The sequence below is a fragment of the Cervus elaphus genome, chromosome 16 (assembly GCF_910594005.1).
Source record: "Cervus elaphus chromosome 16, mCerEla1.1, whole genome shotgun sequence".
NCBI classification, from domain to species: Eukaryota; Metazoa; Chordata; class Mammalia; order Artiodactyla; family Cervidae; genus Cervus; species Cervus elaphus.
The window spans coordinates 14300827-14315470 of record NC_057830.1 but is presented as its reverse complement, the minus strand read 5'-3'; the positions used below and the strand labels follow the sequence as shown (position 1 = coordinate 14315470).

At 39.3% G+C, this 14644-nt stretch overlaps 1 non-coding gene across 1 annotated transcript; it reads left to right on the top strand.

Moving 5' to 3' along the window:
• Positions 1 to 12564: 12564 nt before the first annotated feature.
• Positions 12565 to 12728, top strand: LOC122673117. The gene has a single exon (XR_006334605.1). It is a non-coding gene; the product is annotated as a U1 spliceosomal RNA (small nuclear RNA).
• Positions 12729 to 14644: the final 1916 nt, after the last annotated feature.

Here is a 14644-nt window from a genome sequence, read left to right as displayed (position 1 = left end):
GAAAGACCTCGAAAGTATAAATTCTCTTCAAGGAGAATCACAATCCTTCACTTCTCTTGGATTTTTTAAAGCATGCTTTTCTTGGCAGCTGCATTTATCAGCATATGTGAAAATATTATCCAGGGTGCATTCTGTATTTTCAGAAATGTGACATGATAACATCCCATGCAGAAAGGGATTTGGTAGTGAGCATCCATCAATTTTCACTCATGGGACTCCCCGAGGCAAGACCTTCCATGTCATGTCAACATTTTTCAACTCTACCAGCAAAACTGGAAGATATAAGGAGGGATAGCATCTCAACCTCTTGTCATCATTGCCTTCCTAACCCTCATGCAGGCCAAAATGACAGGAGGGAAAAATGTTGCTGTTATTGCCTTTTTAAAGGAAATAATGTCAAAGATAAACACTGTTTACAGATTTAACCCAAATGTTAGTCATAAAATCATCTTCCAATGCTTGGATATGTAATGAGGCATCTAACGCCAAGTTAGGACTGTCAACAGAAACCCCATCCAACTTTCTAAACTGTCTGCATCTGAACAAGGGGCAGCTCTCAGGATACTATGAAGTATAATCTCATAAAACAAGTCAAAGGGCAAATGTGCCTAGATCTTACACTGCTAGATGCCGATCCATTTTCCTTCCAATACAAGAGAGCATGGAGTTCTTTGTGCCTTACACATAAGAATTTCTTCCTGTTCTAGCAGGTGAGAAATTAACTATTTCTAGCCCTGTGTGGGTCATCTACTCTGTTCCATCTACTCGGTTCTGGTGACTCTTTTCCCAGCATCAGATCATTTCTCACAGACATGAATAGACCAATACTTGACTGAGGATTCAAAGGGAGCCCTCCATAGACATTCAGAGTTCTCTCTGCATGCAGTTTTTCCTCTTAGATTTTCTGTTCTGAAAATTCTAGTTCTCTCAGCCTCCCTAAGTTCTGAAGTCTTCCTCTTGAACTGAAGGGAGTCCAGTGGGCTGTGATTAGGATCCTTCCCCCTATCCTATGACCTCAACCTCCTCCCATAAATGTTCTGGAACTTACTGTCCTTCTCTCAGGAGTCACTGTTCTAGGCTGCCTATTAGTCACTGTTCAATGTCTTAAAACTATTCTTTCATATATTTTGTTTACTTTTCTAACTATTTAGGGCTGGAAAGTAACCAGAGTTCCTGTTTTTCTATCACAGGCAGAAGCATACATTTCAAATACATTTAATGTATACATTTTTGATTCTAATAATTCTTATAAAATGTTCACTGTCCTTTAATGTTACTTATTTCAAATGATGTAAATGTTTTTATTTTGAATTCAGAAACATGTTTTAAGATGTTTCTTCGATTTACTCTGATACTGAACATCTAAACCATAACTTTGAAGCACTGCATAATACTCCATGATGTGTATTCATCGCTATTTGCCTATATTCTTCCTCAGAGATATAGACCCTGGTAGCCTTCAACTTGATGCCACTACACCCAATGAAGCAACCATCATCCTTTTACATGTGTCATTGTCTTTGGGAGATATACTAAGAGGAAAAACTCCTGGGTCATACGTCATTTAAATGAGTAGTGCCAGACTGCACCCTAGTCGGGCTGCCAATACATTTCTTCATGACATAGCCTGAAATCGAACGTTTCTGCTCCAGTTGGTATTATCCAGTTTTTTATTTTTGCCAGTATCTCACTCAGCTCAGGCTACCATAACAAAATGTCACAGGCTGTGTGGCTTAAACAACAGAAATGTATTTTCAAGCTGTCCTGGAGACTAGACATCTAAGATCAAGGTGTGAGCACGATCAATTTCTGATGAGAGCTTTCTACAGGATGGCCTGTAGACATCCACCTTCCTTCTGTGCCCTCACATGGTTGGGAAGAGAGAGAGCTAGCGAGCTCTCTGCTATCTTTTCCTGTAAGGGCACTAATTTCACCATGACGGCCCTACCTTCATGACCTCACCCAAACCTGATTATCTCCTGAAGGCCTATCTGCAAATATTAACAAAATGGGAGTTAGGCGTATGAATTTGGAGGGGTGGGGGTTACCATTTAGCCCACAGCAGTCAGTTTCAGAGCGGCTTGTGCAATGACTCAGTGGGATCTGTTTCCAATGCAGGAGACACAGATGTAGGTTCAATCCCTGGGTCAGAAAGATCCCCTGGAGGAAGAGACGGCAACCCACTCCAGTATTCTTGCTTGGAGAAGTCCATGGACAGAGGAGCCTGGTGGGCTACCGTCCGTGGGGTCGCAAAGCGTCAGATATGACTGAACGACTATGCATGAGCAGAGTGTTTCAAAGGATGATATCTCAGTTGTTATTTACCTGCGGTTTAACCTTATTGTGAAAGACCTAGCCGATGGAAGAAATAAGACAAAGTAAAGATTTGAGACTTTTAAATTTTGAGAAGGAAAGAAAATTATTCTTATTGTCTACCTAAAACCCTTACTCCAAATCAACTGATAGATTCTAGCAAGAAAAAAAAAAGGACTAAGTTATTGATTTATTTTTGTGGCTCTGCTGAGTCTCTGTTGCTGTGTGAGCACTTTCTCTAGTTGCAGAGAACAGGGACCACTCTTCACTGCAGTGCCCAGGCTTCTGAATACGGTGGCTTCTCTTGTTGTAGAGCACAGGCTCTAACCCATGGGCTCGGGAGTTGTGGCACATGAACTTAGTTGCTCCCCAGCATGTGGGACTTTCCCTGATCAGGGATCAAACTCGTGCCCCCTGCCTTGGCAGATGGATTCACAACCACTAGACTACCAGAGAAGCCCAGGACTGAGTTTTAGTTAAGCAGACTATAACTTTCTTGCCGACAAAGGTCCGCATAGTCAAAATTATGTTTTTTTCAGTGGTCATGGATGGATGTGAGAGTTGGACCATAAAGAAAGCTGAGTGCCAAAGAATTGATGCTTTTGAACTGTGATGTTAGAGAAGACTCTTGAGAGTCCATTGGACTACAGAGAGATCCAACCAGTCAATCCTAAAGAAAATCAGTTCTGAATATTCATTGGAAGGACTTATGTTGAAGCTGAAGCTCCAATACTTTGGCTTCCTGATGCGAAGCACTGACTCATTGGAAAAGACCCTGATGCTGGGAAAGACTGAAGGCAGGAGGAGAAGGGGATGACAGAGAACTAGATGGTTGGATGGCATCACTGACTAGATGGACATGAGTTTGAGCAAACTCCTGGAGATGGTGATGGACAGGGAAGCTCAGTGTGTTGCATTCCATGGGGTTGCAAAGAGTTGGACATGACTGAGCAACTGAACTGATTGAACTGATGGCTTTCTTGAATGCAACTATATTTACACACATATATAGCTCATAAATATATACCTATTATGTCAATACTAAGTATTCATACAGAATACATGTACATTCATATTATATATACATATGTAATGTGTAATAGGAAATAATTCAATTAATAGTGCAAAAAATAAAATACTTAGAAATAATAATAAATATGCAGTTGCTGTTCAGTCACTCAGTCAGATATGTGTCCCTATGGACCACCAGCCTTCCCTGTCCTTCACCATCTCCCAGAGTGTGCTCAAACTTGTGTCCACTGAGTCACTGATGCCATCCAAACATCCCATCTGTTGCCTACTGCTCCTTGTGCCTTCGATCTTTCCCAGCATCAGGATCTTTTCTAATAATGAGTCAGCTTTTCACATCAGGTGGCCAAAGTATTGGATCTTCAGCTTCAGCATCAGTCCTTGCAAAGAATGTTCAAGGTTGATTTCCTTTAGGTTTGACAGGTTTGATCTCCTTGCTGTCCAAGGGACTCTTAAGAGTCTTCTCCAGCAACACAATTCTAAAACATCAATTCTTTAGTGCTCAGCCTTCTTTATGATCCAACCCTCACATCCATACATAACTACTGGAAAACCATAGCTTTGACCTTTTTTGGCAAAGTGGCATCTCTGCTTTTTAATATGCTGTCTAGGTTTGTCATATCTTTTCTTCCAAGGAGCAAGTGTCCTTTAATTTCATGGCTGCAGTCACCGTCCTCAGTGATTTTGGAGCCCAAGAAAATATGCATTACTTAAATTAAAAGTAACACTTTAGTGAGAATAATAAAAGAATGCTGGGTTAAATGAAGAAAACTCTTGCTTTTGGATGGGAAGATGCAATACTGGAAATATGTCAATCCTTCCCAAAATAATATAAAAATCTAATAACCTGCCAATTAAAATTGAAAGATTTTACTGTAACTTGACACATTTATTCTAAAATTTAGAAATCTTGCCAAAATACATTAAAAACTTAAAAATAGCAAAGAGGAACTTTCACTGATGTTAAGTATGCCAGAAAAAAAAAGAGTAACAACAATTAAAACAATGTAGCATTAATACCAATTAGGTGAATCCGAGAGAATAACAGGTAAGAAACCGATTAAAAGCTCTATAATAAAAGTAAGGAAAAGATGTATTATTCGACAAATTGAGCTTTAGTAATTGATTCACAATTTAGGGGGAAATTAGTCTTATCTAATACCATATGGCAAATAAATTCCAGATGGATTTTATCTTTAAACATTTAAAAAACACAAATAACAAAGTACCAGAAAAAAGATGTAGCAAATAATCCCACAAATGGGGCTTTTAAAAGCATAATACCAAAAGCACAAATTATTCTGGCAAAGACTAATATATTTAACTACATAAACTTGGCAAACATTTGAATACAAAGCTCTAAATGAATCTGCTGCAGGATAAACTCTCCTCTACTCTTCCTCCTCTGTCTTGAGAGCTCCTAGTCTTCGAGATAAAGTTCAAGCTACTCAAAATTGCATTCAAGTCTTTTTACAAAGTGACCTTAGCCAACACTCTCAGCCTCTTTTCCTGCTGGGTCAGAGCATTCACCCTGGGTTGTGGCATATCATTTACTCATTGAGTCTATTGATCCATCCTCTGCTCCCCATGTCTTATCCTTCCCTGGTAAACCCTTACACCTACTTGAGCACTTAATTCAAAAATCTCTCTCTCTGTTAAGTCTCATCCAATCCTCACTCCCCTCCCCTTCCCCCAGGCTTGCCCTCTGGGTTCCCTCTTTTATCACAGTTGTTTACATTCCAGTTTCTTTACTAGGCTGAGAGCATGCTTTGTCTCTAAATTCTCGTCCTGTTGCACAGTAGACAAATGCCAACATGCCTTGCTTGGTGGTGTTGCTCATGCTATCTTCTGACTGTGGATTTAAGTAGAAGTTTTTAGACAGATGAAAAGCCTAGGCCCAGAGATGTGGTGATCTGCTAATATAACATGGAGGGCCAGGTGACCAGTTTTGCATGTATAACCCAGGACATTTTCTAAGAGCACAGTTGTGTTTTATTTTGTTTTGAAATATCTCATTTGTCCTAGAAGGGAGTTGGATGTTGGCTAGCAGGAAGTGAAATGTAGCAGTGGAACTGGACAGAAAACGTCTCTGAGTATAGCCCTGAATGGGTCACTGCAGGTTTTGTTGGTGATGTGGCGTCCTGAAGCATTTAGTTATGGATTATATGTTTCTGGGCAAGAGGACTAAATCCTATTGCTCTAAGGCATCCATTGTCCATAGTGACTGAACTTCTGCCTGTTCATCTAGGATGCACTAGATGCATCCTTGGGAGAATTCGGATAATGGCCATTCTGATCATTTTCTGTATTCCTTGGTTCAGAAGGGAAATCCCAATCAAGAAAGACTGCCTAGAAGGATGAGTTGATAACAGGGAGCAGAGATAATGCAGTCAAGAAAGCCAGAAACCCACAGCCAGAAAACCTTGGTTTGAGGCCCACTTTTAGCATTCTATGACATAAACTTCTCTTAGTCTGCTCATCCAATAAATAGGATAATTATACTACTGACCTCACAAGATGAGTTCCAAATGAGCTAACGTTTCTATTTATTAAGTGAGCATTTTCTATGATCTAAAAGGAATCTCAGTGATTAAGCAAATAGCTGATTCCCAAGGAAACATTCTAATAACTAGGAAAATTTCACATACATCTTTTTTGATTTCCCTCCTCCAATCTTTTGAGTCCTACACATGCTCATATCTACACACTTATTTCTGCACAGAACCAGGTATTGAGAGACAACCATGATTCTCTTTCTTTCTTGTTCAGAAAGGAATCAAAAATGGGGGACGAAAGTTTATTTGTTTATCATGGTAGTCATAGCCTATTGGTGAGCAGTTACTTTGTCAGCAGGGAAGGGGAGGGATTGGACTTTACAAATGGAAACCACAAAAAGCAAGACCACCTGATAAACTGGAGAGGTTGTATCCTGTACAAGGGTACTCAGCCAAGGGAGTGAGAGGACAGTGAAATCCAGTCCATGTTCTTCTTACAAAGCCATATGCCTTGATTTAGGGTTATATACTTCCAGCGAAAGGGGGAAGGGGGTGCCTTTTTCTTTGGACAAAGGTGCCATCTGCTAACCAAGCCTTATCCTTGATGGGGTGTGGTCTACTCAGTGAGGGTTGGTCTACTTGGAGGGGATAGAAGAAGACAGAGCTATCTTTTTTCTTTTTAATTTTGCAAAAATGGGTCATAGCCCCAACAAAAGGCATAAGTCAGGATAAAAGAGAGTGAAAACTGGACAGAGGCAGAGGGACAGAAACTCCTAAGAATCAACTTCACATATCTCTTCTTAACTCCATGCTCAGTGACCAGCTTAGTAACTAGATGTTGACATGGTAGAACTTTTTCACCACAGATATAGGCAAATGCTACAGATCAGGGCTTGGCTCCTACCCCTTGAGAGCCCACTGTTAAAGTATTACCTCTACTGGATTCACACAAGCTTTTAGAGGAAGATGAGAGCTGAAACTTATCTATAACCTTTAGTGTGGTCCTTGATACCCATGCAACCTTGTGATAGATATTGTTACCCAACTTTGAGGGTAAGCAGCTGAGAGTGTTAAAGATGTTAAATTATTTATTCCAGCTAGAAAGGGCAAAATTTGAACTCAAACCCAGCTCTGTCAGGATGACTCTAAAGCCCATGATCTTTCCTCCATATTATGTGCTTTTAATAAAATCCAGTCTGTGATCTTTAGATGCTTCACCAACAGCACTTGCTTATCACATTAATTCTCTTTAGCATGCGTATTTCCTTCAGTGACATTCAGGCATTTGAAAGGCCACTGCAGCACTTCCAGAACAATCATCAGGCTTGCTCCCATGGCTCCAAAGAGAGCCTCCCCAATAAGATTATTTTTCAAAGAAACCATCCCAGAGTCGAGCATGTTGGAATTCAGTAACCACTCAGCATTTCTGACATTGAGAAGATATATTACTGTACTCCGATGACTGCAAAGTTTAGATAGTTTTGGAAGCGTATTGTATCAATTATATTATCCCTCTGGGAACCCTATTAACATTAAAATGCCTTATGAGACTAGCTAAAGACTCAAGCAAAGAAAATCTCTCTTAGGCATCCTCATATTTTATAGTTGTTAAAGGAAAAAAAAATCCACCTTACCTCTCCCTTTGCACATGATACTGGGATAGATGGCTCTTCTTAAACTATTTTAAGCAAGTTATCTTAGAAAAGGAGGACCTATCTTAGAATAAATGACCTCAAGTTAAAAGCCAACTTGTGTGGGAGGTGATGAGGAGACAGCACGGACTAGAATCACACATACTTCAGTTCAAATTCTGGCTTGGCTACTTACAATATCAACAAAATAATAACAATCAGTATAATTTACTGAGCAACTATTCTGGGCAGGGACCTTATATAGCCTATTTCATTTAATTCTCGTATCAACAGTGAATATTATTCTTATTCTAAACATGGGGAAACCAAGGCTAAATGGCTAAGTAAACTTAACCAACTCAGACAGGTAGTGTGGTAGGCAACTTACAAAATGACTCTCAATGACCCATGCCTACTAGTACACACATCCTTATGTAATTTTGTCCCATATGTGTGGGTTAGCTCTAGTGATTTTCCACTAGTAAATAAAATACAGCATGGACTGCCACTTCCACAATTAAATTTTAAGAGACTTGCCTTCTCTTGTTTGTTCCCTCTCCTTCACTTTTTCATTTTGGTGGAGCCAGTTGCCATGTTGTAAATGGTACTATGGAGAGACTTACATGGTAAGGAACTGAGGGTCGCTTCTGGCCAACAACCAGATCCACAATCTCACATTCCATAAGGAACTAAATCCTGCCAACAACCACTGTGTGAGGTTGGAAGTGGGTCTCACCCTAACTGAACCTCAAGATGGCTACTGTCTGGTGATACCCTTGGTTGTTACCTTGTGACACCCCCTGAGCCAGAAGACCCAGCTAAACCCAGCCCAGATTCCTGACCCATAGAAACTGTGAGCTAATAAATGTGTTATTTCAAGCTATTAAGCTTTGAGGGAACTTGTTACACACAATAGATAACTAACACAGGTGATAAGAAACAGAGATGAGGGTAGGAAATCACTCCAAAGAACAAGTTTCTTCTTCTTGGTTAAATGATTCCTTAAAAGCCACATGACCCTGGGCAAATTACCCAGACTCTCTGAAATTCTTTCAGTATATGAATAAAATAGTGATGATGTCCACACCACATGTATAGAGATAATAAATGCTTTGGCTTATCTGTCAGTTAAAATATGAAAAAAGAGAAACAAGTGAAATGTTACCACAGGAGAATGTCTTACCAGTGTCAGGCAGTATGTGATGGTGGGGAACTTGAATAATAAAGTACTTACAATATAGATTTTACATGTTGGCATCAAGGGAATTAGACTCTTGAGAGTCCCTTGGACTGCATGGAGTTCAAACTAATCAATCCTAAAGGAAGTCAACCCTGAATATTCGTTGGAAGGAGTGATGCTGAAGCTGAAACTCCAATACTTTGGCCACCTGATGCAAAGAGCTGACTCACTGGAAAAGATCCTGATGCTGGGAAAGACTGAGGGCAGGAGGAGAAAGGATGAGAGGGTTGGATGGCATCACCGACTCAATGGATATGAGTTTGAGCAAACTCTGGGAGATAGTGAAGGGCAGGGAAGCCTGGCTTGCTGCAGTCTGTGGGGTCACAAAGAGTCAGACACGACTAAGCAACTGAACAACAATCAAGGGAAGCACAAATGTGGGAAGCACAATAGTTACATAACCTGGGTGCAGTCATTTCACATCTATGATATGCTGTTCACGGGTGCAATGATAATAATGCACACACCCCACCACCCCCCAAGGAATGTTCTGAGGATAAAATGAGATCATGTGTGTGGAATAACTGGCACAAGACCTAGCAAACAATAGACACTCAATAGATTCTAGCAAATTTTACATTATCTTTCTAGTTAGTATTAAATATTTTTGCTAACAATGATGGCATTTTAGGGACTTGGCACAGGTGAAAAGGAAGTTTCTAGACTGAGGCCTTTTTAGCAACTCTCATCATATTTTGCAGTTCCTTTCTACTCCTTGAAAGTATCAGGTAAATTCAAATATACACACTTTGATTCTCCATTTCAACCTCTTTTTCCTTCTCTATTTATCGGATCTCATAGCAGGGCTTCTCCACTAATAGTTACGCCCAAAAAGAGCAACAAAAACAGAGAAAGCCTCCATCTAAATTAAGTGTTCAATTTCTTCCTCAGGGAATCTTCTGAGAGATTAATCATCAGATATCTGGGCTGTTGCAAATATCTATAGCCACCTCCGATGCCTCCATATATATGGAACATAGTAGGCTTTCACAGTGACCCACTTAAGACCTTGGAGAGTAAGAGCAGAAACCATATCCATTCGTGCCCCCGGTGTCTAGCAGAGGTCCCAGCTTAGGGGAGGTACTCAATGAACATTTGCTGAATTTATGAACGAACGGAACAAACAGAGTGGCTTTTGATCCTTCCTGGACAATCGTCATTTGATTTTCTAAAATTCATTGTGTTCATGAAAAATCTTCATGTATAGAATTTGTTGATGTACTAGATGCATGCAGCAATTTCACTTCCTCTGTTCCCCCCATGGTCTGCTGTTACATCCTGACAAATCTATTGGTTGAAAAATAGAAGAATTTCCGTCTCAAACACAGAGTCAGTATCCACTCAGTTTCCTATGAAATGAAATAAAAGAAAACAAAAAACCAAACCGCAGTAACAGCGGGTATGTATATTTTGTTGACCTATGTGGGGGAGTTTACTTAGAAACTGAACCTACTCAAGACTGCTAGCACAGATTCTTTTCTGCAGCCATAAAGGACTACCTCTTTGAAGGCATGCTTGTTTTTAAAGAAAGGAAATTTGGATATATTTAAATATGTATATGTCATGTAGTTAATCTGACACCAAACAGCCCTATGAGTTTATATGAATCACCTAATCCTCTAGTTTCAGAGAAGTTGATGGGAAAATCATTGATACTGAATTGTATACACTACCCATTGACTTCCTTTAGACCAGTAATCAAAATTATCAAATATGTAGACCAAAACAGTTTAGAGAGATGATACAGGAATGGTTATCTTATAAAGGTCACAGATTTACTTATTCTCCCTGCTTTTATACATTTGTTCAGTGGGACTAGGGTGCTCAAGAGTTAAAGAAAGAGAGGAAAAAATTTATTCAGTTAGAAAGATCAGCAAGATGTGAACCACATTTTAGAATTAGAAACAGCAATTAAAGGGGAAAAAGGAAAACGCTACACTTAAAATTTAAAGTATCTGTGGTGTTTGTGTGTGTGTATACACGCACACATTCAAATCCCTGGCCTCCCCTAATTGGTTGAACAAACTTTAACAAATCACTTTACTTCTTAGAGCCTCAATTTCATCATCTGTAAAATGGACAAAATCATTCTGACCTCACTCTGGCCCTGTTGTGAGGTTTAAGCACATCAAAGTGCCTAGCATAGCTCCAGGCAGATAGCAGGGATGCATTAAAAGTTTGTTAAATCTCAATAAGAATGGGAATGGCTGGCCGCAAATGAAGTCTAATTAGAAAATAATTACATAAATCAAACTTTTGAATGATTAATAATGAAAATCATTCTTTTCCCTCCTACCCCATTTTCTGTTTAACATTGAGCATACTGTCACAATTAAGGGCCAAAGCTTTGTGAAAGTGACTGCCATAAAAATGTAGAGCTGGATTTATTAAAAAATAATAATAAACAGAACATTCAAAATGTTCATGTATTTAAACCCCAATTCCTGGAATTTGCTAATAAAAGGATATTAAAAATGTACACTCCTTCAAGAGCAATTTTAACTTCCAGAATACTTTTCTGCCCTCCATTTAGGATCACCTAGCCTCAGCACACTCAGACAAATGGCAGGTTTACAATAATTTTGCAGGTCCTTCTGAATACTATTTTTCATCCCCAAAGAGAAATTGTTCCTTATTTTATAAAGACAAGGCAGCCACAGGCTACAGAGGTGAAGAAGTTCTCTTGGAACCTGCCTCATTCAGACTACAAGCCTCTCCTGTGAGTTCCTTTTGTTCTAGAGACTCCATAAACATGGTTGTACCATGTGGGTCTGTCTAAGAACTATACTCTCTCTAACACACTTTCCTATATATATATGTATTTACCACGTATCCATTTCCTCTTTATTTCACTAAAATATATGGTACATGGAAAATTATATCCAAGAAGAATGATACATGATCTATATTACAATTATCATCATGATATCAACATTATACATCACTTTACTATTCTGTACTTTAGTATGCCAGGTATCTTCTTTTCTTTAACTTACTTATTTTTTAATTGAAATATAATTGCTTTATAAAATTTTATTGCTTTCTGGCAAACCTCAACATGAATCAGCCATAGGTATACAATATCACCTCCCTCTTGAACCTCCCTCCCATCTCTCTCCCATCTCCCTCCCCATCCCATCCCTCTAGGTTGATACAGAGTCCCTGTATGAGTTTCCTGAGACATAGTAAATTCCCATTGGCTATCTATTTTACATATGGTGATGTAAGTTTCCATGTTACTCTCTCCATATATCTCATCCTCCCCTCCCCTCTCCTCATGTCCATAAGTCTGCTCTCTATGCCTGTTTCTCCATTACTGCCCTGCAAATAAATTCTTCAGTACCATCTTTCTAGATTCTGTATATATGTGTTAGTATATGATATTTCTCTTTCTCTTTCTGACTTCCTTCACTCTGTATAATAGGCTTTAGGTTCATCCACCTCATTAGAACTGGCTCAAATGTGTTTCTTTTTATGGCTAAGTAATATTCCATTGTGTATATGTACCACACCTTCTTTATCCATTCATCTGTCAGTGGACATCTAGGTTTCTTCCATGTTCTAGCTATTGTAAACAATGCTGCAATGAACAGTGGGATACATGTGTCTTTTTCAATTTTGGTTTTCTCAGGGTATATGCCTAGGATTGGGATTGCTGGGTCATATGGCGGTTTTCTTCCTAGATTTTAAGGATCTCCATACTGTCTTCCATTTTGTCTGATGTTCCTCTACATAAAACATCTTTTCCTCTTCAAGTCCTCCAAGATTCAACTCTTCCTTCAGGAATTCTTCAATGAACCCCCAGCATCACACAAGCACCTTCATTATGGAACTGGTTAGTAAAAATTAACTTTCCATACTTACCTGGCGGGGGAGATACCATGATCACGAAGGTGGTTTTCCCAGGGCGAGGCTTATCCATTGCACTCCGGATGTGCTGACCCCTGCGATTTCCCCAAATGTGGGAAACTCAACTGCATAATTTGTGGTAGTGGGGGACTGCGTTCACGCTTTCCCCTGAAAAAAAAAAAAAATTAACTTTCCCTCCATACTAGTCTGAGAGCCTTTTTAGAGCAGAGAACTAAGCAGCATACTATGATCTTTAAGAAAACAGTCTCTGAATTCAGAACAATGGAGATGGAATCTCTGTCTCTATAGGTATTAAGTCCTATAGGTATTAATCTCTGTCTCTATAGGTATTAAGTCCATTGATGAACTACCTAAACTCGGAGCCCCAGTTTCTTTATCTTTCAAGAGGTGATAGTAACACTGAACTCAATGAATAATTAACAGAATTAAATGAACCAAGACCTAAAGGATGAGGAGTTGGCCATGCAAAGACAGAGAATGCACATTTCAGGGAGAGAGAATAGTAAGCACAAAGGCATAACTGATGAAACGTGGGACACTGAATAGTTAACAGCCATTAGCTCCATCCCTCCTCTAACATTAACTCAGCCTAGGGTTATAGTTTCTAGGGAAAAGCAGTGAAAGCCCCAGAATTAACACACGATGCTCGCGGAATCTTATTAGTTTCAATCTGCTTCATTCTCCTGCCCCATTTGGATTCTTTCCAGACTCTACTATCACACTTAAACTTTGGGTAAAATGTAAAAGCCCTCAAAAGTAGAGAAAGGGCTACCCTGGCAAGGCCCCCAAAAGATGAACGTAAACGCTGAGAGCAGCATTCTGGCGCGGCAACTTCAATGAGAGCAAAATCCAAACTGGTGGGCCTCTAGATGAACACTGCAAAATACACACATTCAGGGAATGGGAGCTTCCAGTCAAGCTTGACAGCAGGTTTATTTCAGTACGAGGTACATTTGCCAAATGAACAGACACTCAAAGATTTCAATGGTTTAAAAATGATTTTTGCTTTATAGCAGAGAAATAAAATGATTTATGAGTTTGTCAGCAAACAGATATGCCTTTAAAAAAAATCCTCTCAATTCAAAGTTTCATGAATTGCAAATGAAACAGCAAGTGATGTATATGTACACATGTGTGTGTGTGCACACATGTGTATGCACATACGTATCTTAGTGCTTAAGCTGTCACTTCTTTGCCTCTGTGATTTGGAAGCCAACTCCACTGTGTGCCTTCACTGAGGCAGAAAGAAAATTGTAATTATGATGCCCAACAGTCATTTCCAAGACAAACCAAATCTGTGTTCCATTAGAGTCATGCAATAGTTAAACATTTTTTTATCCCAACCGTAATAAAAAACAGGTTCCCCATCCAACTGAATGCTCCTGAAGTCAGAGGATTCCACACAGTCCCTTCCATGATATTTGGAAATAGGATTTTGATGGTGTTCCAGGCATATCAGCAGGAGGTCAGTTAAAGTTAGGGTTTATCATGTTCACTGTGATTTGGACAGCGGTTGTATGAAGTCCTGAAATGGTAATCAATTTCCTCCCTGAGATGCTAAGCCTGACTGCCAACTACTCAGCATGGAACCTCGGTGCGTTGTTCCGAGATGTTAGATGGAATCACAGAAATGAGAGCGATACCTTCTATGGAACTAGAGACGAGGAAATGCTGCTCCTCAGAAGTTGTCTCAAGAGGAAAATCTAACACTGGAGTTCTTCTCTTCATCGGTTTGCGAGGATCATTCTGATAATATATTTTTGCAAAACTAACTTTGAAATGAAATCTTCCTCTATAATTTACCAATTATTGCATCCCAATGCCCTAATACATGTACTCAAGTATTTTAATGGTAAAAGTAACTCTTTAAAGAATGTTGGATAAAAAAGAATGTTCTAACATCCACTGGTAGCCATTTATTTCCTATAAAAATTCTAGCTTATATGCACTTTCTGCTTGCTTGTTCACATTTTTCAACCACAGCAAAAATTACCATTATATTTAAAACTTCAATTTAAAAGGATGCATTCTTTCAGCCAGTGTTTTACCCAGCAAATCCACGTCAC